The sequence below is a fragment of the Phacochoerus africanus genome, chromosome 1, assembly GCF_016906955.1.
Source record: "Phacochoerus africanus isolate WHEZ1 chromosome 1, ROS_Pafr_v1, whole genome shotgun sequence".
Classification (NCBI taxonomy): domain Eukaryota; kingdom Metazoa; phylum Chordata; class Mammalia; order Artiodactyla; family Suidae; genus Phacochoerus; species Phacochoerus africanus.
In genome coordinates this window covers 213,598,955-213,623,446 of record NC_062544.1, presented here as the reverse complement: position 1 = coordinate 213,623,446, position 24,492 = coordinate 213,598,955, and the positions used below count along the sequence as shown (strand labels likewise).

At 41.7% G+C, this 24,492-nt stretch overlaps 1 protein-coding gene across 3 annotated transcripts in view; it reads left to right on the top strand.

Annotated features, from left to right (window-relative positions):
* The first annotated feature begins 5,067 nt into the window (after positions 1–5,067).
* The window catches only part of SENP5 (SUMO specific peptidase 5), a 77,042-nt gene continuing 57,617 nt past the window's right edge, over positions 5,068–24,492 (top strand). For 2 of the 3 annotated variants that reach the window (XM_047789490.1, XM_047789471.1), the window contains exon 1: positions 5,068–5,199. The gene's annotated coding sequence lies outside the window, so the exon portion shown is untranslated. Of the gene's footprint in view, positions 5,200–16,221; positions 16,336–24,492 lie in introns of those variants that run through there. The other variant, XM_047789480.1, reaches the window with a different exon arrangement.

Here is a 24,492-nt window from a genome sequence, read left to right as displayed (position 1 = left end):
TGAGGTTGCGGGTTCGGTCCCTGCCCTTGCTCAGTGGGTTAACGATCCGGCGTTGCCGTGAGCTGTGGTGTAGGTTGCAGACGCGGCTCGGATCCCGAGTTGCTGTGGCTCTGGCGTAGGCCGGTGGCTACAGCTCCAATTCGACCCCTAGCCTGGGAACCCCCATATGCCACGGGAGCGGCCCAAGAAATAGCAACAACAACAACAACAAAAAGACAAAAAAAAATAAGTCTGACTATAAGTAACAGGTACCCAAGAATGACTAAACACGCATAATTAAGTCCACTGGTAGTCAGTTTGGGTTGCAAGCATCTTAAAAGATGAAAAAACATTTAGTAAAATTCATTGTCAACTCAGTTTTAAAAAAAAATGTGTTTTTACAAATTAGGACAACTTTTTTTTTTTCCTTTTTATGGCTACACCTGTGGCATATGGAAGTTCCTAGGCTAGGGGTCGAATCGGAGCTGCAGCTGCCATCATGCATCACAGCCACAACACCAAGCCTCATCTGAGGCCTACGCCACAGCTCATGACACCACCAGATCCTTAACCCACTGAGCAAGGCCAGGGATTGAACCCACATCCTCATGAATACTTAGTAGGGTTCATAACTTGCCAAGCCACAACAGGAACTCAGGACTGAGCTTCTTTAACCTGATAAAGTTTATGTACAGGGAGTTCCCTTTGTGGCTCCGTGGTAATGAAACTGACTGGTATCCATGAGGGTGTGGGTTCGATCCCTGGCCTCGATCAGTGGGTTAAGGATCAGTGTTGCCGTGAGCTGTGGTGTATGTAGGTCACAGGCGCAGCTTAGATCCAGCATTGCTGTGGCTGTGGCTAGGCTGGCAGCTGTAGCTCTGATTAGACCCCTAGCCTGGGAACCTCCATATGCCTCAGGTGCAGCCCTTGAAAGACCAAAAAAAAAAAAAATCTCTAAAGAAATGTACTGTAGGCTTCAGGTCTAAGGAGACAAAGGGTTTTCTATCAGAAGGCTGGCTATCCCTGAGGAACAAGAATGAGCCAGAGGTTGAATGAGTCTAAGAAAGCTGGCAACTCTGCCAAGACCCAGCTCTATCCCTAATTAGATTATGATGATCTGACCCTTACTATCAATCTAATGGAGGCCAGTGGGACCTCTCACTGGGAAATGCTGCTGCAGGTGCATCCAAGAAAGAAAAAAAACAGAAAGGAGTCCCCATCGTGGCTCAGCGGTTAACGAATCGAGTAGTATCTATGAGGACGCAGGTTTGATCCCCGGCTTCGCTCAGTGGGTTAAGGATCCCATGTTGCCGTGAGCTGTGGTGTAGGTCGAAGACATGGCTTTGGTGAAGGCTGGCAGCTACAGCTCCGATTTGACCCCCTAGCCTGGGAACCTCCTGTGGCCCTAAAAAAGACAAAAAGAAAACTGAAAACATGATATTAAAAATTAAGAACACTGTGCATAGATTTGACTGCAGACTGGAGACTGTAAAATTAATAATCTCAAAAACAGGTCAGCAGAAAACATTCAAACTGAAGCATCAAGAGAAAAAAAGACGGGTGTTCCGGCTGTAGGGCAGTAGGTTAAGAATCAAACCGAAGGGGTTCCGTTGTGGCACAGCAAAAACGAATTCCAACTAGGAACCATGAGGTTGCAGGTTCAATCCCTGGCCTCGCTCAGTGGATTAAGGATCCAGTGTTGCCACGAGCTGTGGTGTAGGTTGCAGATGTGGACGTTCCCAGGCTAGGGGTCCAGTCAGCCTACACCAGAGCCACAGCAACACTGGATTCAAGCCTCGGCTTCGACATACACCACAGCACATGGCAATGCTGGATCTCTAACCCACTGAGCAAGGCCAGGGATCGAACCCACATCCTCATGGATACTAGTTGGGTTCGTTAACCAATGAGCCATGAGTGGAACTCCTTTTTGTTTGTTTTTTAAGTTTCAGTTGGAAGAGTAAATCTGATTTCTTGTTATTCCATCTTGGCTGCAAATGGATATCTCAGAAGACTTACTTTTAAACTCAGGCAATGTGCCAGTCTGAGCTTAGACATGTTATTAAAACTCAGTAATGGAGCTCCTTTTGTGGCTCAACAGGACGGATGTCTTGGGAGCACTGGACCCAGGTTCCATCCCCAGACAGGGACAGTGGGTTAAGGATCCAGTGTTGCCACAGTTGAGGCTTAGGTTATGACTGCAGCTTAGGTCATGACTGTGGCTCAGATCTGACACATGGCCCAGGAGCTTCATATGCCTCGGGGTGGCCAAAAATGAAAAAGAACAAGAACAAACAAAACCTCAAAAATATCTACAACAATTGTTTACAACAACACGAAGAAAAGCTTTTGTTTGGAAATGAGTATTTTATCACTGACATTGGTTTGAATTTGCTGACATGAGATAATTAAAAACAAACCACACTGTAATCAACTTTATTTTTTAATTTTATTTATCTGTTGGTCTTTTGTCTTTTTTTAGGGACGCACCCATGGCATATGGAGGTTCCCAGGCTAGGGGTCCAATTGGAGCTGTAGCTGCCAGCCTACACCACAGCCACAGCAACGCCAGATCTGAGCCGCATCTGTGACCTACACCACAGCATGCGGCAACACCGGATCCTTAACCCACTGAGGCCAGGGATCAAACCCGTGTCTTCAAGGATGCTAACCAGGTTTGTTAACCACTGAGACACAACGGGAACTCCGATTTTATTTTTTAAAATATATAATGACTTCTTTACAGTCAATGAACACCCTTATTGCTTGTAACTGGGGCACAAGGCTTCCAGCACCCCACCCTTGGTATTCCATAGTATCTGTCTCCACTCTATTCCAAATCGAATATGGCCCAATTGAACCTATCTTCCACCCTAAATCTGCTATTATTATATTTCTTACCTGGGGGAGGAGGAGGAGGAGGGAGTGGGATGGATTGGGAGCTTGGGATTAATAGATGCAGACTATTGCCTTTGGAATGGATAAGCAACGAGATCCTGCTGTGTAGCTCTGGAAACTATGTCTAGTCACTTATGATGGAGAATGATAATGTGAGAAAAAAGAATGTATACATGTATGTGTAACTGGGTCACCATGTTGTACAGTAGAAAATTGATAGAATACTGTACACCAGCTATAATGGAAAAAAATAAAAATCATTATATATAAAAATAAATAAATAAAACAAATGAACTATTTTTCCTAAGAACACTTGAGGGGAACTGTGGCTATTTAAATCAAAATTTCTCATGACATCTAAAAAGAAAATTTAAAAATAAAATAAAACCAAACATATCTTTACTATAACTGTATAACTGAAAGGCAAAAAATTTCAACAGCATAAAATTGTGAGAGAGAGAAAAGAAAAAAAAGGAGTTCCCATCATGGCTCAGTGGTTAATGAATACCGACTAGGAACCATGAGGTTTTGGGTTCAATCCCTGGCCTTGCTCAGTGGGTTAAGGATCTGGCATTGCGTGAGCTGTGGTGGAGGTCCCAGACGTAGCTCAGATCCTGCGTTGCTGTTGCTGTGGCTGTGGTGTAGGCCAGTGGCTACAGCTCTGATTAGACAGACACCTAGCCTGGGAACCTCCATTTGCCATGGTGCAGCCCTAGAAAAGACAAAAAGACAAAAAGACAAAAAAAAAAGAAAGAAAAAAGAAAAAATATTTTCCAGAAAATAAAGAACATAGAAAATCAAGACACTTGATATCTTCATCATTCTTACCCCTCAAAAAAAGGAATTTAGTAAAGAAATTTAATTTACTTAATTCAAAGAGAATGTTTCACTTCCAAATTAAACACACATCAAGAATTTGTTGATATGATAAAACATCAAAATTTAAAAAAACCCCTAAAAGCAGAATTGACCAAAGGTAGAATTAGAACTGATTGAATTTATGATATACATAGATCACAGTAAGAAAATAATAAGAAAGACTTGGTTAAAAAGTGCCTTAGGAAGAAGACAATACAATAAATTGTTAAGAAGGGCTATCACAGATAACAGCAAAACAACGAAAAGATTGAAACTGAAAAAATAAAATTTTGCATTTGGAATGGATAAGCAATGAGATCCTGCTGTATAGTTCAGAGAACTGTATCTAGTCACTTGTGATGGAACATAATGGAGGATAATATGAGAAAAAGAATGTATGTATATACATATGACTGGGTCACTTTGCTGTACAGTTAAATTGACAGAACACTGTAAATCAAGTATAATGGGAAAATTAAACATCTTCAAAAAATTAAAAAAAGATTTTCTACCTGTCAGGATATCCTATTATAATTATTTACGTCTTCGCACAATTAGAATGAGGGCTTGCAAGAGAGATTACTTCATGTTCACATTTTAAAAATGCTTGTTGAAAGAGTAGTGCTTCAACATATTAGGCTTAGGTCACTTTCTCTTCCGAAAGAGAATAGTAAGTTTTTTGAACAGACTTACTAAACACTTGTAGGCCAGTCACGATTCGGTGGCGGCTGGGGCTACAAGGGCGAATAAGACCGAGCTTTGCCCTCCAGGAGAAGTGTTCTGAGTTGAGGAGAGGCGGAGCAGAGGCAAAGAGGCACATCACAATGCGAAGAGGAAAGATCACCAAGGGAAAACGGAGAAGAAAAACCTGGGGCAGGCCTCAAAGTGCATTCTGAGCAGGAAAGTGGTCCCCTGCTTTTGGCAAAAAAGTATTAGCGGAGGGAGGCGCCATTATAGTAACTGTGGTCTGCCTTAGCCCTTTGGAAGTTAAAAACTTGGCAGCAGACTGAACAGAAGTCTCAAACCCGCTTTACAATTTCCAGATCGCAGTTTCTACAGTCCTCGCGCTGGGAGGGAGACGCGGGGTTGGGGAGCGAGCTCGGATCTCAGTCACCAGCAGAGGGGCGCTTCCGAAAGACACCGCAGGAGGGCTGTGCGCCGCCGGAAGCAGTCGGAAGGCGGAGCCACGCCCCCAGCGCCAAGCCCCCACTCGCTCCCCGCCCCCTGCACGCGGCGCGGGCGGGGCTGAGGCGGAAGGGCACAGCAGGAGGTGACGATGTAAGTGAGCGCCGGCGTCGCGGCTGCAGCTCCAGAGGAAGCTCGGCGGCTGTGGCCGCTGTGAGCAGGCCAGGCACCCCCTGGCTGACGGGGCTTCCCCTAAAGCCGGCGAAGGCGGGGCCACAGTCGGAGCCGCCGCAGTATCTGGACCTACGGCGGAGCAAGTGCCGGCAGCGAGGGACGTAGGTAAGGTAGTGCGTGGGTGTCAAATCAGCGAATGACTTACCGACCAGGTTTGCTGGCCATTCCCGCGCCAGTGCGCGCCAGCTCAGCATCCCGGCCTGGAGGCCTCGAGCTCTGTTCTTCACCCACTGCCGAACCAGAGGCAGCGGATTTCTCACTGGGCTTGCCGTGCCTTTCTGGGGGTGGGGAAGGAGCTCGTCTCGAGAGACTGCTACCCTCCTCGCTTCCTCTCCAGTCCGAGGTGTACCGCGCAGAAGCGGAGAGGGCTTAGCGCCCCCGGACGCTCCTGTAGCCGGGGGAAGAAGCTTTGAGAGGAAGAGGTGCTGATGGAGGCTCCTGCCGTCCTGGGTTTTATTTGTTCGGACACTTCTGCTTCCTTCCTGCTTTTGGTTCCTTCCTTCTTACTCTTGGGACCCTGTTAGTGAACCGGTATGGCACAATTGAATGTTTGGGTGGTGGGAAACCTGCTTTTCCATTCTGTTTATACTGGGCAATATCAACCCTCGTTCCACTGTACGACCACTCTTTGGGAGGACGAGAGGTCCGGAGAGGATGTTAGGAGATAAGGGTTTTGGACTTGGAAGCAGAAGAGCGGAGTTGAAATCCTGGCCTGCCATTTGGTAGTGGTTTTAATCTCGTATAGATCTTTTTAATCCATGTAGTATGGAACTTTCTTATACCTGTATAAATTAGTTGGGAGAATTAAATGAAGAAAGCAGAAGGTTAATCATGAAATATGTTGGGAATCAGGTTAAACTCAGTTTAAGAATAACAAGCACATTTAGTGGTAGGTTCTTAATTATGTCTTTTACCCAGAGTAACTAAGCTTGGTATGGTGAAGGATACTGGAGGAGACACCAGGATCTTGTGTGATTAAAACCGAACTGCAGTCTCTGCTTTGGATTGGGCAGCATTAGAAAGAAATCAGTTTCTCCTGGTGATCCAGCTGTCTCATACTTCTTGATAGCACACTATTGGTATGTAAGGTGTGACCTAACTCAGTTTTACTCCTTTCTCAACATAGCTGGTAGGCCCTTTCTAGGAGAAAAGCTGGGAGGAGCGTCATTCACACCTTGGCCCACTTTAGAAGGAATTTTCATTTTTTGAGGACTCCTCCCTCTGCCTTTAAAACATTTCTTCGTAATGATTGAACATGTGCAGAGAGTAAATAGGAACTTGAATCCTCTGAGTGGCTGGACATTACAACTCTAAATTAATCTGAGGGGATAACCTTTCTATTAGTGAGAGAAAAACATTGGTTTCTCTGAGGTTTAATAGACCTTAAGTTAGAGAAGTGTTTGGGGAGGAGGAAAGGAAGATGCAGTCAGTGACTTGTGGGAGTTGAACCTGTTCTTAAAATTGCTTAGTCAGATAAATTAAGGATACTTGCCTTTCCTCATTGGAACACGATTACGCTCAGTGGAGCATGATGAAACGCAGTCTTCATTCAGTTCCTTTGACACAATTTGGAATTTTAAGTCATGGATATGGAAGAGACCTTGAGGGTCATCTAATTCAGTGGTTCTAAAACCTGGAGGGGCATCAAAATCAGTTGGGGAGTTAAAACCTCAGGTGCTCAAACACTACCTTAATAGATCTGAAATGGGACCTAGGTATTTGTGGTTTTTAAAAAGCTTTTCAGGTGATACTCATGGTTTGAAAAGGCAGGTGTAGATCATATTTTATTAACAGAGATATGTGTTAGATGAAGCATCATGCCCAAGTAGTTTATTACCTTCTATGCCTTCCTAATTTTTTCAAATTTAATTTCATTTTATATTGGAGTATAGCTGACTTAACAATGTTGTGTTAGTTTTGGGTGTACAGCGAAGTGAGTTAGTTACACATATATCGATTCTTTTCAGATCCTTTTCCCATGTAGGTTATCACAGAATATTGAGTAGAGTTCCCTGTGCTATACAGTAGATCCTTGTTGATTATCTGTTTTATTTAATAGTGTATATATCTTACTCCCAAACTCCTAATTTATCTCTCCCCTCACCCCCTGATCTTTCTCCTTTGGTAATTATAAGTTTGTTTTCAGAGTCTGTGAGTCTTTTTCTGTTTTTTAAATAAGTTCATTTATATCATTTTTTTCTTTTTTTGGGGGGGGGGGCTGCACCTGTGACATACAGAAGTTACTAGGCCAGGGATCAAACCCATGCCGCCACCTGTGGGAATCCTAAACTGGTTATGCCACAGTGGGAGCTTACATTTTTTAAAGATTCCACATATAGGTGATAGATGATATTTGTCCTTGTCTGACATACTTCACTTATTATGATAATCTTTAGGTCCATACATATTGCTGCAAATGGCATTATTTCATTTTTTATGGCTGAGTAATATTCCATTGTGTATATGTTCCACATCTGCTTTATCCATTCAGTGGACATTTAGGCTGCTTCTAAGTCTTGGATATTGTGAATAGTGCTGCAGTGAATGCTGGAAAATATGTATCTTTTCAAATTGTAGTTTTGTCAGAGTATATGCCAAGGAATGGGATTGCTGAATTATATGGTAACCCTATTACAAGTTTTTTAAGGAACCTCTATACTGCTCTCCATAGTAGTGGTACCAATTTACATTCCTACCAACAGTGTAGGAAGATTCCCTTTTCTCCACACCCTCTCCTGCATTTATTGTATGTAGACTTTTTGATGATGGCCATTCTCTCTGGTGTGAGGTGATAACACGTAGTTTTGATTTGTGTTCTCTCATTAGTGATGTTAAGCATCTTTTCATGTGACTTTTGACCATCTGTATGTCTTCTTTGGAGAAATGTATATTTAGATCTTCTGGCCTTTTTTTTTTTGGCTCCACCTGTGGCGTATGGAATTTCCCAGGCCAAATACTGAATCTAAGCCGCAGCTGCAACCTGCACTACAATGTGGCAATGTTGGATCCTTAACCCACTGTGCCAGTCTGGAGATCAATCCTGCACTGCCACGAGCCAACATCAGATCCCCGCATCTGTGACCTGCACAACAGCCCACTGCAACTCCAGATCCTTAACCCACTGAGTGAGGCCTGGGATAGAATCCTTTTCCTCATGGCTACTAGGGGTTCATTACCACTGAGCCATGACAGGAACTGCTGTACACTTAAATTATGTCATTTTCACATTTTTGGAGACATCTTAGAGCCTTTTGACCTGTTCCTTCTGGATTGGTGAATGTCTAGGCCTAAGGCACAGTTGTCACTCTGTTACCATTTTCTTCAGTATTCCTCTTGCTTGTCTCTTGTTTTAGATCTCATTTTCTGGATCTCATATTCTTTCTTAAATTACTTCTTCATTTTATCAGAGTACTTCCTGGTGTGTCCCCCTGAGAAAAGGATGCACGGAGGTATATATTTAGATAAACTGTTTTTCTATCCTCAGTTTTGATTGATAATTTGGCTAGATCTAAAATTCTGTGTTGGGGGAGTTCATGTTGTGGATAAATGGGTTAAGAAACCAGCTGGTATCCATGAGGATATGGGTTTGATCCCTGGCCTAGCTCAGTGAGTTAAGGATCTGGTGTTCCCTTGAGGTATGGTGTAGGTCTCAGACATGGATCAGATTGAGCATTGCTATTACTGTGGTGTAGGCTGATAGCTACAGCTCCAATTTGACCCCTGGCCTGGGAACTTCCAGATACTGCAGGTGTGGCCCTAAAAAAAAAAAAAAAGGAAAAAAAGAATTTTATATTGAAAGTAATTTTCCCTAAGAACTTTGAAAGCATTAATATATTTTCTTTTAGTTTCCAATCTTGGTGATAAAAATAAGTCTGTTGCCACTTTTATTTCTAATTTTATTTGTGTGTATATATATATAAGTATATAAAACATTAATATTGTATATAGATTGTATACAATATATTTATAACTTAAAATATATAAACATATTTTACATATAAATGTTTTTGTATACTTTGTTTTATATATATATATGATAATATGCTTTTTTGTCATTACCTGCCCATCCCTACCTCCTCCCTGAAGCTTATACATGTTTTTCCCCCAATATTCTAAATTTCATAATTGATATAAGTTGCTTTGAGTCTGTTTTCATTCAGTAGTAGGTCCTTTCCATGTATAAAGTCATGTCCTTTAATTCTGAGAACTTAATTGAATCATATATTTGATACCTCCTTCTTCCTGTACTTAGTTTATCTTTCTGAAACTTTTATTTGGATATTTGATCTTCTGACCTTATCCTTTATTTTTCTTACCTTTCTCCATTGTTTGCTTTTTTGGCCATCCCACAGCAAAAAGGACGTTCTGGGCCAGGGATCAGATCCAAGCCACAGTTGTGACCTGTGCCGCATCCTTTAACTCACTTTGCCGAGCAGGGATTGAATCTGTGTCCTGGCATTGCAGAGACACTGTTGATCTTGTTGTGCCACAGCAGGAACTCTTCTCCATTATTTTCTTTTCTTTTTTTTTTTTTTCCTTTCAAACATTAAATTTAATATAAATATCAAGTCTCCTTGTAGGTCTTTCTTTTCCCCCTCCCTCTGACAAATACTCAAAGTTAAAAAACTGGCCAGGGTTAGAGAAGAGTAACTGGCAGAGCTGTTCTAACACAAACTCACAGGTCTTCTCACAGAGTCCAGGGCTTGATTATTTAAAACTGGTGAAAGGGTATTCTCAGAATGATTCCAACTTGATTAGGGATTATGACTATCATACAAATTCAACCTTCTTGTAACTTAAAAGAAAGGCCAATGAGGCAGCCAACTCAAACTCTGATGACAACTTGTTTCAATTCAATTCAACATTCAATTGCTTACAGGGCAGAAAACCTAACGCTGAGAAGCAGAGCACCTCTGTAGCCCCTAAGGTTAAGAGGGGGTCTCTGATAATTCATGAAATGCATTCTGAAGTCATCCAGAATGGAAGCTGCAATCTGCTGTGCTTGGGGGTCTGCCTCATCCGTTATTTTCAATCTCTGTTATTTTATGCTCTTTTCTAGGGGATGTCCTCAAATTTTTAAATGTTTAAGAAGAATTTTTATTTTCAATTTTATTTTTTTAAGATTTTAATTTTTTATTATAGTTGATTTATAATGTTCTGTCAATTTCTGCTTTCAGCAAAGTGACCCAGTCATATATATAGTATATACATTCTTTTTCTCACATTATTCTCCATCATGTTCTATGAGTGACAAGATATAGTTCCCTACAGCAGGATCACATTGCTTATCCACTCCAAATGCAATAGTTTGCATCTGCTAACCCTAAACGCCCAACTTTTCACTTTGAAATAACTTCACATTTACCAAATATTTTTAAATTCAATGAATTTTATTATGTTTATGTTGCACAACCATCGTCACAACCTAATTTTACAACATTTCCATCCCAAACTCCCAGCCCATCCCTCCCCACCAACCTGTCTCCATTGGTAACCATAAATTTTTTAAAGTCTGTGAGTCAGTATCTGTTCTGCAAATAAGTTCATTGTATCCTTTTTTTAGATTCCACATATAAATGATAGCATATGACTGTGTCTTACTGTCTAACTTCACTTAGCGTGATAATTTCTAGGTCCATCCATGTTGCTGTAAGTGCTGTTATTTCATTGCTTTTTAAGGCTGAGCAATACTCCATTGTGTCTATGTACCATATCTTTATCCACTCCTCATTATCCCTCCTAAATGGACATTTAGGTTTCTTCTTGTCTTGCTATTGCACATAATGCTGCAATAAACACTAGGGTACATGTATCTTTTCAAGTCATAGTTTTCTCCTGATAGATGCCCAGGAGTGGGATTGCTGAATCGTAGGGCAATTCTATTTTCAGTGGTTTGTTCTTTGTTTTTGTATTTTTAGGGCCACACCCATGGCATATTGAGGTTCCCAGACTAGGGGTCGAATTGGAGCTATAGCTGCTGGCCTACGCCATAACCACAGCAGTGCCGGATCTGAGCTGCATCTGCGACCTACGCCACAGCTCATGGCAACGCCAGATCCTTAACCCACTGGGGGAGGCCAGAGATCGAACCCGCAACCTCATGGTTCCTAGTTGGATTCGTTAACCTGCTGAGCCACAGTGGAAACTCCTATCATCATTACTTTAGTAGGTGGATCTGAGAAGATAGCGCTGTGGTTTATGTCAGAGAGTGTTTTGGCCTATGTTTTCCTCTAAGAGTTTTATGGTATCTGCTCTTACATGTAGGTCTTTAATCCATTTTGAGTTTATTTTTGTGTGTGGTGTTAGGAAGTGTTCTAATTTCATTCTTTTACATGTAGCTGTCCAATTTTCCCAGCACCACTTATTGAAGGGACAGTCTTTTCTCCATTGTATTTTTTTCACCTCCTTTGTCATAGATTAGTTGACCTTAGGTATATGGGTTTAAATCTGGACTTTCGTACTGTTCCATTGATCTATATTTCTGTTTTTGTGCCAGGACCATGTTGTTTTGATGACTGTAGCTTTGTAATATAGTCTGAAGTAGGGAGCCTAATTTCTCCAGCTACATTTTTCTTTTCTTTCTTTTTCTTCTTTTCTTTTCCTTTTTTTTTTTTTTTTTGTCTTTTTAGGGCTGCACTTGTGGCATATGGAGGTTCCCAGGCTAAGGGTTGAATCAGAGCTGTAGCCACTGGCCTACACTACAGCCACAGTAAGCCAGATCCAAGCTGCATCTGTGACTACACCACAGCTCACAGCAAGGCCACATTCTTACCCACTGAGTGAGGCCAGGAATAGAACATGTGTCCTCATGGATACTAGTCAAATTCATTCCCACTGAGCCATGGTGGGAGCTCCCTCCAGCTCGATTTTTCTTTCACAGGATTGCCTTGGCTGTTCTAGGCCTTTTGTGCTTCCAAACAAACTTTAAAGTATTTTGTTTTAGTTGTGTGAAAAATGACCTTGGTAATTTGATAGGGATTACATGGAATCTGTAGATTGCCTTGGGTAGTACCCACACCATATGGAAGTTCCCAGGCTAGGGGTCAAATCAGAGCTACAGCTGGTGGCCTATACCACACAACACCAGGTCCGAGCCGCATCTGCAACCTACACCATAGCTCACGGCAATGCCAGATCTTTAACCCACTGAGTGAGGCTGGGGATAGGACCTGCATCCTCATGAATCCTAGTTGAATTCTTTATCTTCTGAGCCATGAAAGGAACTCCCTCGGTGTTGGATTTTGTCAAAAGCTTTTGCTGCATTTATTGAGAGAACATATGATTTTTATTCTTCAGTTTGTTAATGTGGTGCATCACACTGATTGATTTGTAGATATTGCATTCCAGGGATAAATCCCACTTGATCATGGTGTATGATCCTTTTAATGTATTGCAGGATTTGGTTTGCTAGGATTTTTGTATCTATGTTCATCACTGATACTGGTCTGCAATTTTCTTTTTTTGTGGTATCTTTGTCTGGTTTTGGTATCAGGGTGACGGTGGCCGCATAGAATGCGTTTAGGAGTGTTCCTTCCCCTGAAATTTTTTGGAATAGTTTCAGAAGCATAGGTGCTAACTCTTCCCTAAATTTTTTATAGTATTCACCGGTGAAGCCATCTGGTCCTAGACTTGTGTGTGTTGGAAGTTTTAAAATCACAGTTTCAATTTCAGTACATGTGATTGGTCCATCATTTTTTCTATTTCATCTTAGTTTAGTCTTGGAAAATTGTACTTTTTAAGAATTTGTCCACTTCTTCTAGGTTGTCCATTTTATTGGCATGTGGTTGTTTGTAGTAGTCTCTTATGATCCTTTGTATTTCTGTGATGTCCATTGGAATGTCTCCTTTTTCATTTATAATACTATTGATTTGGGTCCTTGTTTTTCCTTGATGAGCCTGGCTAAGGGTTTATCAATTTTGTTGATCTTTTGTTTTCTTTCTTTTTTTTTTTCTCTTTTTTTTTTAGGACCGCACCTACGGCATGTGGAGGTTCCCAGGCTAGGGGTCGAATTGGAGCTGTAGCTGCCAGCCTTATCCACAGCCACAGCAAAGTGGGATCTGAGCCATGTCTGTGACCTACACCACACAGCTCATGGCAATGCCAGCTCCTTAACCCACTGAGTGAGACCAGAGTTATCAGTCAGATTCGTTTCTGCTGTGCCAATTTTGTTGATCTTCTCAAAGAACCAGCTTTTAGTTTCATTGATCTTTTCTATGGTTTTCTTCAATTTCTATTTCATTGATTTCTACTCTGATCTTTATGATCTCTTTCCTTCTGCTAACTTTGAGCTTTGTCTGTTCTTCTTTCTCTAGTTGCTTTAGGTGTAAATTTAGGTTGTTTATTTGAGATTTTTCTTGTTTCCTGAGGTAGGGTTGTATTGCTATAAACTTCCCTTTTAGAACTGCTTTTGCTGCATCCTGTAGGTTTTGGATTGTTTTGTCTTTGTTGTCATTTGCTTCTAGGTATTTTTTAATTTTCTCTTTGATTTTTTTTCAGTGATCCATTGGTTGTGTAGTAGCATGTTGTTTAGTCTCCATGTGTTTGTGTTTTTTGCAGTTTTTCCTTGTTGTTAATTTCTGGTCTTGTTGTGGTTGGAAAAGATGCTTGATGTGATTTCAATTTTCTTAAATTTACTGAGGCTTGATTTGTGGCCCAGCAAGTAATCTATCCTAGATAATGTTCCATGTGCACCTGAAAAGAATGTGTATTCTGCATTTGGATGGAATATTCTATAAATATCTACTAAATCTGTCTGGTCTATCAGATCTTTTAAGGCCTGTATTTCCTTGTTGATTTTCTGTCTGAATGATCTGTCCATTGCTGTAAGTGGGGTATTAAGGTCCTCCACTATTATTGTGTTATTCTTGATTTGTCCTTTTAAGGTTGTTAGCAATTGCCTTATATATTGAGGTGATCCTATGTTGCATGCATATATATTTACAATTGTTATATCTTTTTCTTGAATTGATACTTTGATCCTTTGTAATGTGCTTTGTCTCTTATAATATTCTTTACTTTAAGGTCTGTTTTGTCTAATATGAGTATTGCTGCTCCAGCTTTCTTTTGATTTCCGTTTGCATGGAATATTGTCTTCCATCCTCTCTCTCTCTCCTCTCTCTATATATGTGTGTGTGTGTGTATTTTTTTTTTGCTTTTTAGGGCCTCACCCAAGATATATGGAAGTTCCCAGGCTAGAGGTCAAATCAGAGCTACAGCTGCCAGCCTAGGCTGCAGGAACGCAGGATCTGAGCTGCGTCTGCAACCTACTCCACAGTTCACGGCAACACCAGATCCTTAACTGACTGAAGCCAGGGATTGACCCTGCATCCTCATGGATCCTAGTCTGGTTTGTTAATCGCTGAGCCAGGGGAACTCCCCATCCTCTCACTTTGAATTTGTGTGTGTCCCTAGAACCATTGAAGACAGCATATATAAGGGTCTTGTTTTTATATCCATTCAGCCAGTCTATGTCTTTTGGTTGAGGCATTTAGTCCATTTACATATAAGTAATTATTGGTATGATTGATATTTATGTTCTTATTGCCATTTTTATTAATTGTTTTGGATTTTGTTTTTTGTTGGTCTTTTTTCTTTCCTTCTTCTCTTCACTTGTGGTTTGATGACTATCTTTAATGTTGTGTTTGGATTGCTTTTTCTTATTTGTGTATCTATAGTAGATTTTTTTTTTTTTTTGGTCTTTTTAGGACTACACCCATGGCATATGGAAGTTCCCAGGCTAGGGGTCAAATCGGAGCTGCAGCTGCCAATCTACGCTATAGCCACACCAGATCTGAGCCACGTCTGCAACCTACACCACAGCTCACAGCAATGCCAGATCTTTAATCCACTGAGCAAGGCCAGGGATCGAACCTGTGTCCTCGTGGATACTGGTTGAATTCATTCCCACAGCCATGATGAGAACCCCCTGTATTGTAGATGTTTGTTTGCAGTTACCATACAGTTTTGATATAGGAGTTTATATATATACAAGATTGTTTTAAGTTGTCGGTCTCTTAATTTCAAATGCATCTCCAGTATCCTGTGTTTGTACTCTCCTCATGATTTCTGGGTTTGGTGTGTGCATATTTGTGTATGGATGGTTTTTTACCTTTATTATATATGTATACCTTTACTGGTGAGCCTTGTCATTTGTAATATTTTTGTTTCCAGTCTGCCTTTTTCTTTTCCACCTGGAGAATTTCCTTTAGTATTTGTTGTAAACCTGGTGGTTTAGTGGTGCTGAATTCTCTTAGCTTTTGCATGTCTATAAAACTTTTTATTTCTCCTTCAAATATGAATGAGAGCCTTGCTGGTTGGAGGTTTTTTCTTTTTGTCATTTTAAGTATATCATGCCACTCCCTTCTGGCTTACAGAGTTTTTGCTAAAAAATGAGCCGTGGTTTCCTTGTATGTTATTTGTTTCTGTCCCTAGCTGCTTTCAGTATTTTCTCTTTAAGTTTGGTCATTTCACTTCATATGTATCTTGGGGTGTTCCTCCTTGGGTTTATTTTATATGGTATTTTATATGGTATTTTATATTTTATATGGTTGGGCTTCCTGGATTTGAATGAGTGAGCCCTTCCCTGTGTTAGGGAAGTTTTCGCTTATTATCTCTTCAGATATTTTCTCTGGCCCTTGCTCTGTGTCTTCTCACTTCTCTTCTCTTTCTGCCACCCCTATAATATGGATATTGGTGCATTTAATATTGTTCTAGAGTTCCCTTAGACTGTCTTCATTTCTTTTCCATCTTTTTTTCTCTTTTCACATCAGCGTGATTGCCACCAGCATGTCTTCCATCTCACTTGTTTGTTCTGCCTCCTGTATTTTGCTGTTGGTTCCTTCTAGTGAATTTATTTCAGTTATTGTATTTTGCATTTCTGCTTGCCTAATTTTTAAATCTTCTATTTCTTGGTTCAGTGTTTCTTGTAATTTATCAATCTTTGCCTCCAGTCTGATTCCAAAATCTTGAATCATATTTACTATCATTAGTCTAAAGTCTTTTTCATGGAGATTGATAGTCTCCAGATCACTAAGCTGTTTTTCTGGATTTTCTTCTTGTTCTTTTATCCGAGTCATAATAATTTGCCTTTTCACTTTGTATAGATTTTTAGTGTGGTCTCCTTTTTGCAGACAATAAGGTGGTAGCCTCTCTTGCTTCTGATGTCTGATCCCCTTGTGGCTGAAGTTGGTATGGGGGCTTGCTGCAAGCTTGCTGATGAAAGGGACTGGTGCCTGGCCACTGGTAGGTGGAGCTGATTCTTATCCCTCTGGTGGGTGGGACTTTTTCTCTGGGTGGGATTAGAGGTGGCTGTGTGCCTGGGTTGGGGGGGTTCTCTAGGCAGGCTCTTTGCTGATGGGTGGGCCTGTGTTCCCACCCTGTTTGCTGTCTGGCCTGGGGCTTCTCAGCCCTGATGGGTGGGGCCAGATTTTTCCATAATGCCAACCTCTAGAAGGGTTCATGCTGATGATTATTCCCAAGATCTTTGCCTCCACTGTCCTTCTCCCAGAAAGAACAACAGTCACCCCCTGTTTTCCCAGGAGATCCTCCAAGAACCACAGGCAGGTTTGACCCAGATTCCAGTGGAGTTTCTGCTTTGCCCTGAGACCCAGTACACATGAAAGTTGTTTGTGCCTTTTTGAGTGGAGGCTGTATTTCCCCCAGTACCATGGAGCTCCTATGCACAAGCCCCTGGCCCTCAATGCCGAGTGTTCCGGGGCTTCTCCTCCCAGTCCCACCTGACACGGGGCTCAGAACTCTCACTCCCGTAGGTGAGCCTCTGTGATGTAGTTACTTTCCAGTCTGTAGGCTGCCCACCTGGTGGGTATGGGGTTGTTTATACAGCATAATCACCGCTCCTACCATCTCCATGTGGCCTCTTCTTTGTATTTTGGAGTAATATATCTTTTTTGATAGTTTCCATTGTATTTTGTTGACAGTTGTTCAGCAGTTGGTTGTAATTTTGTTTTTCATGAGAGAAGGTGAGCTCCAGTCCTTCTACTTTGCCATCTTAAACCCATCTCTCGACCCCTCAAAATTTTTAAATTTCATATACACTTCACCCAGATTTTCCTCACTGTTATGTTACTGTAGTTTATTATCAAAACCAGAATATAGAGTTCCCATCATGGCTCAGTGGAAATGAAACTGACTAGTATCCATGAGGACGCAGATTTAGTCCTTGGTCTTGCTCAGTGGGTTAAGGATCTGGCGTTGCGTAAGCTGTGGTATAGGTCGCAGATGCGCTTCCATCTGGTGTTGCTGTCACTATGGCATAAGCCAGCAGCTGTAGCTCTGATTCAGCCCTTAGCCTGGGAACCTCCATATGCCATAGGTGTGGCCGTGAAACAAACAAAAACAGAAAATTAGGATAATAAGATAATATTGTTTTGTTTGTTTGTTTGTTTTTTGTTTTTGTCTTTTTGCCTTTTCTAGGGCTGCTCCTGTGGCATATGGAGGTTCCCACGCTAGGGGTTGAATTGGAGCTATAACCACTGGCCTATGCCAGAGCCACAGCAACACGAGATCCGAGCTACATCTGTGACTTACACCACAGCTCACAGCAATGCCAGACCCCTAACCCACCAAGCAAGGCCAGGATTGAACCCGCAACCTCATGGTTCCTAGTCGGATTTGTTAACCACTGAGCCATGACGGGAACTCCAATATTGTTAACTGATATATAAGCCTTATTTATTAATTTGAAATTCTCTGTAAGGAAGAACTGTTCCTTATCCTCACTGATTTATTTAATCATTTATATCACAATGGACTCAGGATACTTGTTTTATTCTTGAGTTATAATCCATTACTGTCATTATATATTAAGTTACACAGGTGCTTTGTCTTTTGTAAGTGCCTTCAGTTTGGCTTCTGGGTCCTTTTGACATATTTTTTAAAGTACTTGTTTACTTTCGGGCACTACAGTAATATTCCAGGCTCATCTATTTCTTCTGCCCCAGCCCTGGAGTCAGACATTTCTTTTAAAGTAGAGCATGATACTTATTTTATTTTTTAGCTGCACACGCAGAAGTTCCCTGGCCAGGGGTGGAACCCATGCCACATTAGCCATCCGAGCCACAGGAGTGACAACACTGGATCCGTAACCTACTAGGCCACCAGGGAACTCCGAGAATGAATTTAGAAACCAAGATCTGGGTGTTAGTGGTGCTCATTGCTACCTGATATAATTGCTTCTAGGCCCTATAAGCAGACAGAGCTAGGAGTAAATATATGAGTATATGCACCACTAGATCTGTGTGTTTGTATATAAAACACATCATGAGTTCATATAGTACCTCTGGTTTCAGTCTCTCACTGCAGATTTAAAACCTTTGAATGAAAAAGCCTTCTTTTTCATTATCTGTAACTTCTTTCACCAGTAGTGTAAAACCTAGCTGTAATTATCTACAGCATATTTACTTATTTGCTCAATTTTTGAATACTTAGAAAGTAGTTTCAGAATTAACTCATTCCTCTGTGAAAAACATTTGATAATTAAAGAATAAGATTAGTATACAATCATTTTGCTTCTAGATAATGTACAGCCAAAATAATATTTTCCAAAGTTACTTTGGCTAATTCTTTTCTGCCCTACTCCTTTTAGTGTGGTTGTGTTACTTGTTTGTAATATTTGTAGGTTCATTTTTTATTGTTTTTATTTATTTTAAGTATTTGTATACGTTTAAAGTACATGAAGCGTAAACATAGTCCTAAAAGTCAACTTTATAGAAAGGATATTCTGAGAAGTGCCTATCCCCTCTCATCCTGTCTACATTGTCCTATTCCTCATTGTTTTCATTCCATTCCCCTCTACCATGTGTTGCAGGTAACTATTCTCATTAGTTTCTGGCTTATCCTTCCCGTGTTTTGCTTTTTATATTAATTTATTTTACGGGGGACAAAAAGAAAGATACATATGTATTTTCTTATTTTTTTTCTCTTATGAAAGGTTGCTATATATAGTAAAGAATTTAACCTTACACAAAACTAAAGCCTTTCTTTGGCTTTTAGATGGACACAAGCCACCATCAAAACGGAATGTCTTATCTGGTTGGAGTGTCTTTATTTGCCTGGTGGCCTTGGGTCACGGATAGTCTTAACAACATGATTTAGGGTGATGACTTTGATATCAGTGGATTTCCAGAGAGGCTGAAGACTGAGCTCAACCATGTGGGCAGTCAGTTATGCCTACAAACATCAATAAAAACTCTGGACATCCAGGCTCTGGTGTGCTTCCCTGGCTGGCTATAGTTATCACATTGTCACACACTGGTACTGGGAGAGTAATGCTGTCTTAGCTCCATGGGAGAGGACAACTGAAAGCTCCGTATTTGTTACTTCTCCTGGACTCTGCACTGTGTAGTTCTTCACTTGGATGATTTAATCCTTGTTCTTCAGCTGTAATTAGTCATAACTTTTTTTTTTTTTTTTTGTCTTTTAGGGCCACACCCATGGCATATGGAGGTTCCCAGGCTAGGGGTCCAATCAGAGCTGTAGCCTCTGGCCTACACCACAGCCACAGCAGAGGGATCTGAGCTGCATCTGCAGCCTACACCACAGGTCTCAGCAATGCCAGATCCTCAACCCACTGAGTGAGGCCAGGGATTGAACCTGCATTCTCATGGATACTTGTTGGGTTCGTTAACCATTGAGCCACGACGGGAACTCCAGTCGTAACTATTAATTTAACAGTTTTCAGTGAGTTCTGTGCATCCTCCTGACAAGTGATCAGACCTGAGGGTGGTTTTGGAAACTCCTCAGGCTTGGTGGTTGTTGTCATAAGCGAGGGTGGTCTCATATGGCCTGTTCTAACTGTACACTTGGCTATACTATTTCAGTGGCATACCAGTGATACTCATTTGAACTTTGCTTTTTTTTTTTTTTTTGTCTTTTTGCTAATTCTTTGGGCCGCTCCCTCGGCATATGGAGGTTCCCAGGCTAGGGGTCGAATTGGAGCTGCAGCCGCCAGCCTACGCCAGAGCCACAGCAACGCGGGATCCAAGCCGCGTCTGCAACCTACACTACAGCTCATGGCAACGCCGGATCGTTAACCCACTGAGCAAGGGCAGAGACCGAACCCGCAACCTTCCTAGTCGGATTGGCTAACCACTGCGCCACGACGGGAACTCCTGTTACAGCTTCATTCATTGTGTGGGTGAACCATAGTTTATGTTACCACTGTCCTCTCTGTATAGCATTTAGGTTGTTTCCAGTATTTTGCATTTATAAACAGTGTTGCAGTGAATAACCTTGTACTATGTATTTTCATTATTAATGGAGGTGTAACTTTAGGTTAAATTCCTAAAATTGGAGTTGCTGGATTAAAAGGTAAATACTTGTATGGTTTTGTAAATATTACCGAATTCCCCTCCAGAATGATCTTTATCAATTTGTATTCCTACCAGCAAAGTATGAAAGTTTTTTTCTCCTGCTAACAGAATATGTTGTTCTAACTTTTGCCAGATTATTTTTATAGATGTATAACTGACATGTAACAATAGTAATTTCAGGTGTACAACATAATGATATGATATTTGTATATATTGTGAAATGATTACCACAATGTCTAGTTACATCTTATCACTATACATAGTCCATTGTCTCCCCCACCATGTTTTTTCTTGTGATGAGGGATTTTTTTTTTTCTTTTTCTTTTTAGGACCGCATCTGAGACATGTGGGAGTTCCCAGACCAGGGTTCTAATTGTAGCTGCATCTGCTGGCCTGCACCACAGCCACAGCAGGCAATGCAGGATCCCAGCTTTGTCAGTGACCTATACCACAGCTCATGGCAATGCCAAATCCTTAACCCATTGAGTGGGGCCGGGGATCAAACCTATGTCCTTTGGATACTTGTTGGTTTTGTTACCCCTGAGCCACAACGGGAACTATGATGAAGGATTTTGAGATTTACTCTCTCAGCAACTTTCAAATAATACAGTATTATTAGCTATAGTCACTGTGCTTTACATTACATACCTGTGAATGACTTACTTATTTAATAGAAGTTTATCTTTTTTTCCTGCACCCTTGGCACATGGAAGTTCCTGGGTTAGGGATCAAATCTGAGCCAGAGCTGTGATCTACACCACAGCTGCAGCAATGCCAAATCCTTAACCCACTGGCCTAGAGATTAGTCCCCGCATCCCTGCTACTGCAGAGAAACCATTGAGCCCCATGTGCCACAATGGGAATTCTGACAATTTTTTTCTTTTTTCCTGTTTTAGGGCTGCATCTGTGGCATATGGAAATTCTTGGGCTAGGGGTCGAATTGTAGCAGCAGCTGCTGGCCTATGCCACAGCCACAGCAATGCCAGATCTGATCTGTATCTGTGACCTACACTGCAGCTTGGGGCAATGCTGGGGTCCTTAACCCACTGAGTGAGGCCAGGGATCAAACCTGCATCCTCACGGGTACTAATCGGGTTCTTAACCTGCTGGGCCACATTGGTAACGCCATTTAAAAAATTTTTTTTTTCCTTTTTGGCCATCCCATGATATATGGAGTTCCCAGGCCAGGGATCAGATCTGAGCCACAGACCTAAGACCAGATCCTTAACCCACGGTGCATTGAACCTGTGTCCCAGCGCTCCCAAGACACCACTAATCCCATGGCACCAGAGCAGGAGCTCCATGACAATTTTTTAATGAGTAAAATTGAACATCTTATGTTTAAGGGCCATTAAAAAAATCTCTGAGTTTTCTTCTTATGTCTTTTTCCCAGTTTTCCCTCAGCCTTTTCTTTCCACCTCAATTTAAGATTAAATATTAGTGATAATTTGCCCTTTACTTTCTATTGAATTTTCTTTCTTTTTTTTTTTTTTTTGGTCTTTTTGCTATTTCTTGGGCCGCTCCCGCAGCATATGGAGGTTCCCAGGCTAGGGGTCGAATCGGAGCTGTAGCCCCTAGCCTACGCCAGAGCCACAGCAACACGGGATCCGAGCCGTGTCTGCAACCTACACCACAGCTCATGGCAACGCCAGATCGTTGTTAACCCACTGAGCAAGGGCAGGGACCGAACCTGCAACCTCATGGTTCCTAGTCGGATTCGTTAACCACTGAGCCATGACGGGAACTCCCTAAACGAGATTCTACCCATTAAACAATAACTTCCCTTTCTTCCCTCCTTAGTTTTTAAAAGTTGACTTCCCAAAATAAGCTTTAGTTTTTATCTGTTTGTTTTGGTCTGCCTTTGTTTGTTTGTTTGTTTGTCTTTTTAGGGCCTCACCCACATCATATGAAAGTTTGAAAGTTGCCAGGCTAGGGGTTGAAGTAGAACTGTAGCTGCCGGCCTATACCACAGCCACAGCCATGCCAGATCTGAGCCATGTCTGTGACCTGTACCACAGCTCATGGCAAGGCCAGATCCTTAACCCACTGAGCAAGGCCAGGGATTGAACTTGTGTTCTTATGGTTACTAGTAAGGTTCATTACCGCTGAGCCATTAACAGGAACTCTTGGTTTGCTTTTTAATCCCTAGAAGTCTGGTGATTCTTAATTATCCTGTCACTTGACCACTAAGAAGTTGCTTGGAAATTCTGAGCATGTGGTGCGACATGGCAGTGTGGGGTGCACTGTGGGTCTTGCTGGACCTTTTTGAGGAGGTAGATCTGTATTTATGTATTTTCTTGTGGATTGAGCAGATTCTCCAAAGAAGAATCTTCCAGTCTCCTGCTTGGATGGATAAGACAGACTGCTAAGGTTTAGGGAGGATAAGTGGAAAGTGCTGGGGGTGGGGCGGTGCGTCTTATATTCAGTATATAATTCTATCTTCAAACCGTGCCTGGGATCCCATTGTCTTTAGAATTTCCATTTTACCCTTTCTGAAGGAGAAACTTCCAGTATTGGGTAGGGGAGGGGCAGTTACCTTCTATGTGGAATTGGGGAGGGATTTGGGGTCGCATTCCTTCTTAAACTTTGAGGTAATTGCTTGGGCCTCTGTTGTTGAGGCATCGCCTAGTATCAGTACCTAATGATCTTTTCTCTTTGAATGATCTCTAACCTCCCTGCTGCTCACCCCCAGAACTGGTTTCCTTCTTGGGGGTACAAACCTTTCTGGGGCCTGAGTGGGCAAAGAGATTGGGGAAGGAATGCATTAAAATGTAAACTAATTCATCCTCCCATTTGTATCTCTGTTCTCAGTTGTACATGATGTGCCTGACTGTTCTTGTTCACCCCCCGACCCCAAAAGTGAAACTTTGATTATCTGCCATGGTAGGAGAAGGGATCTTGGAGTCTTAACTGCTTCTTATTCCAACTTTCAACCATTCCTTCCCTTCTTGGCGCTCCTTGTACCCTGATCTTCATATGTATTTGCTTCTACTTTGTGAGCTTTTCTGAGGTCCTGTAACTAGCTGCTTGGCTTCCCCTACTGCTGGCTTAGATTTCAGCTCTTTTGGTCTGCCACGTCTGTTACCATTCATCTGCTTTCATCTTTCAAAAATTTTATTACTCTTGCCTCCTTTTCATTGTCTTTGTTCTTGAGAGTTTTTGTCTTTTTTAAAACTCCATTTGTGGTGTTCCCGTCGTGACTCAATGGTAATGAACGCTACTATGGGTTTGATCCCTGGCCTCTCTCAGTGAGTTAAGGATCCAGCATTGCCATGAGCTGTGTTGTAGGTCACAGATGCGGCTTGGATTGGTGTTGTGTGGTTGTGGCACAGGCCAGCAGCTGTAGCTTGGGTTGGACCCCTAGCCTGGGAACTTCCATATGCCATGGGTATGGCCCTAAAAAGACAAAGAAAACCCAAAAAACTCCATTTCTGTCATCTTAAGGGGATTTGGATAGGAATGGAGTTAAATGTGTGTTCAGTCCTCTTTTTTCCTCCAGAGAAAACTGATGCACAGAAAGGTAATATAACTTTTTCTAGTAAATTACTAGTAAGTCCAAATTAGAACATTGGTTTTTTTGTTTGTTTGTGTTTGGTGCATCCAGTGGCATGTGGAAGTTCCCAGGGCAGGGATCAAACCTGAGTCGTAGTGTCAATGCTGATAGGATTTTGTGTTTTTTTGATTCATAGGATATTGGTTTTTTGGTCTGGTATTTCTTCTGTTCCTCCTACAGTGCCTGGTGCCTTTCTAGGCTAAAGAGCCTTCAGTAATGTTAGATCTTAATAAATCTGAGGGGAAATCTTACTTGTTTTTGACTATCATTTTCACCTACCGTTTGCTTTAAGTGTGTACCTGGTGTTTATATACACATGTACACACATATACACATATTGGTTCTTTTTCTTTTATTCACTTGAGAGCAGAATCATAATTGGATGAGAGCACCCGATAAAGTCTGGTCTCTGCATAGTCACCCAGAAAGTCTTTTTTTTTTAGGGCTGCACCAGTGGCATATGGAAATTCCCCAGGCTAGGGGTTGAATCTGAGCTGCAGCTGCCAGCCTACGCCA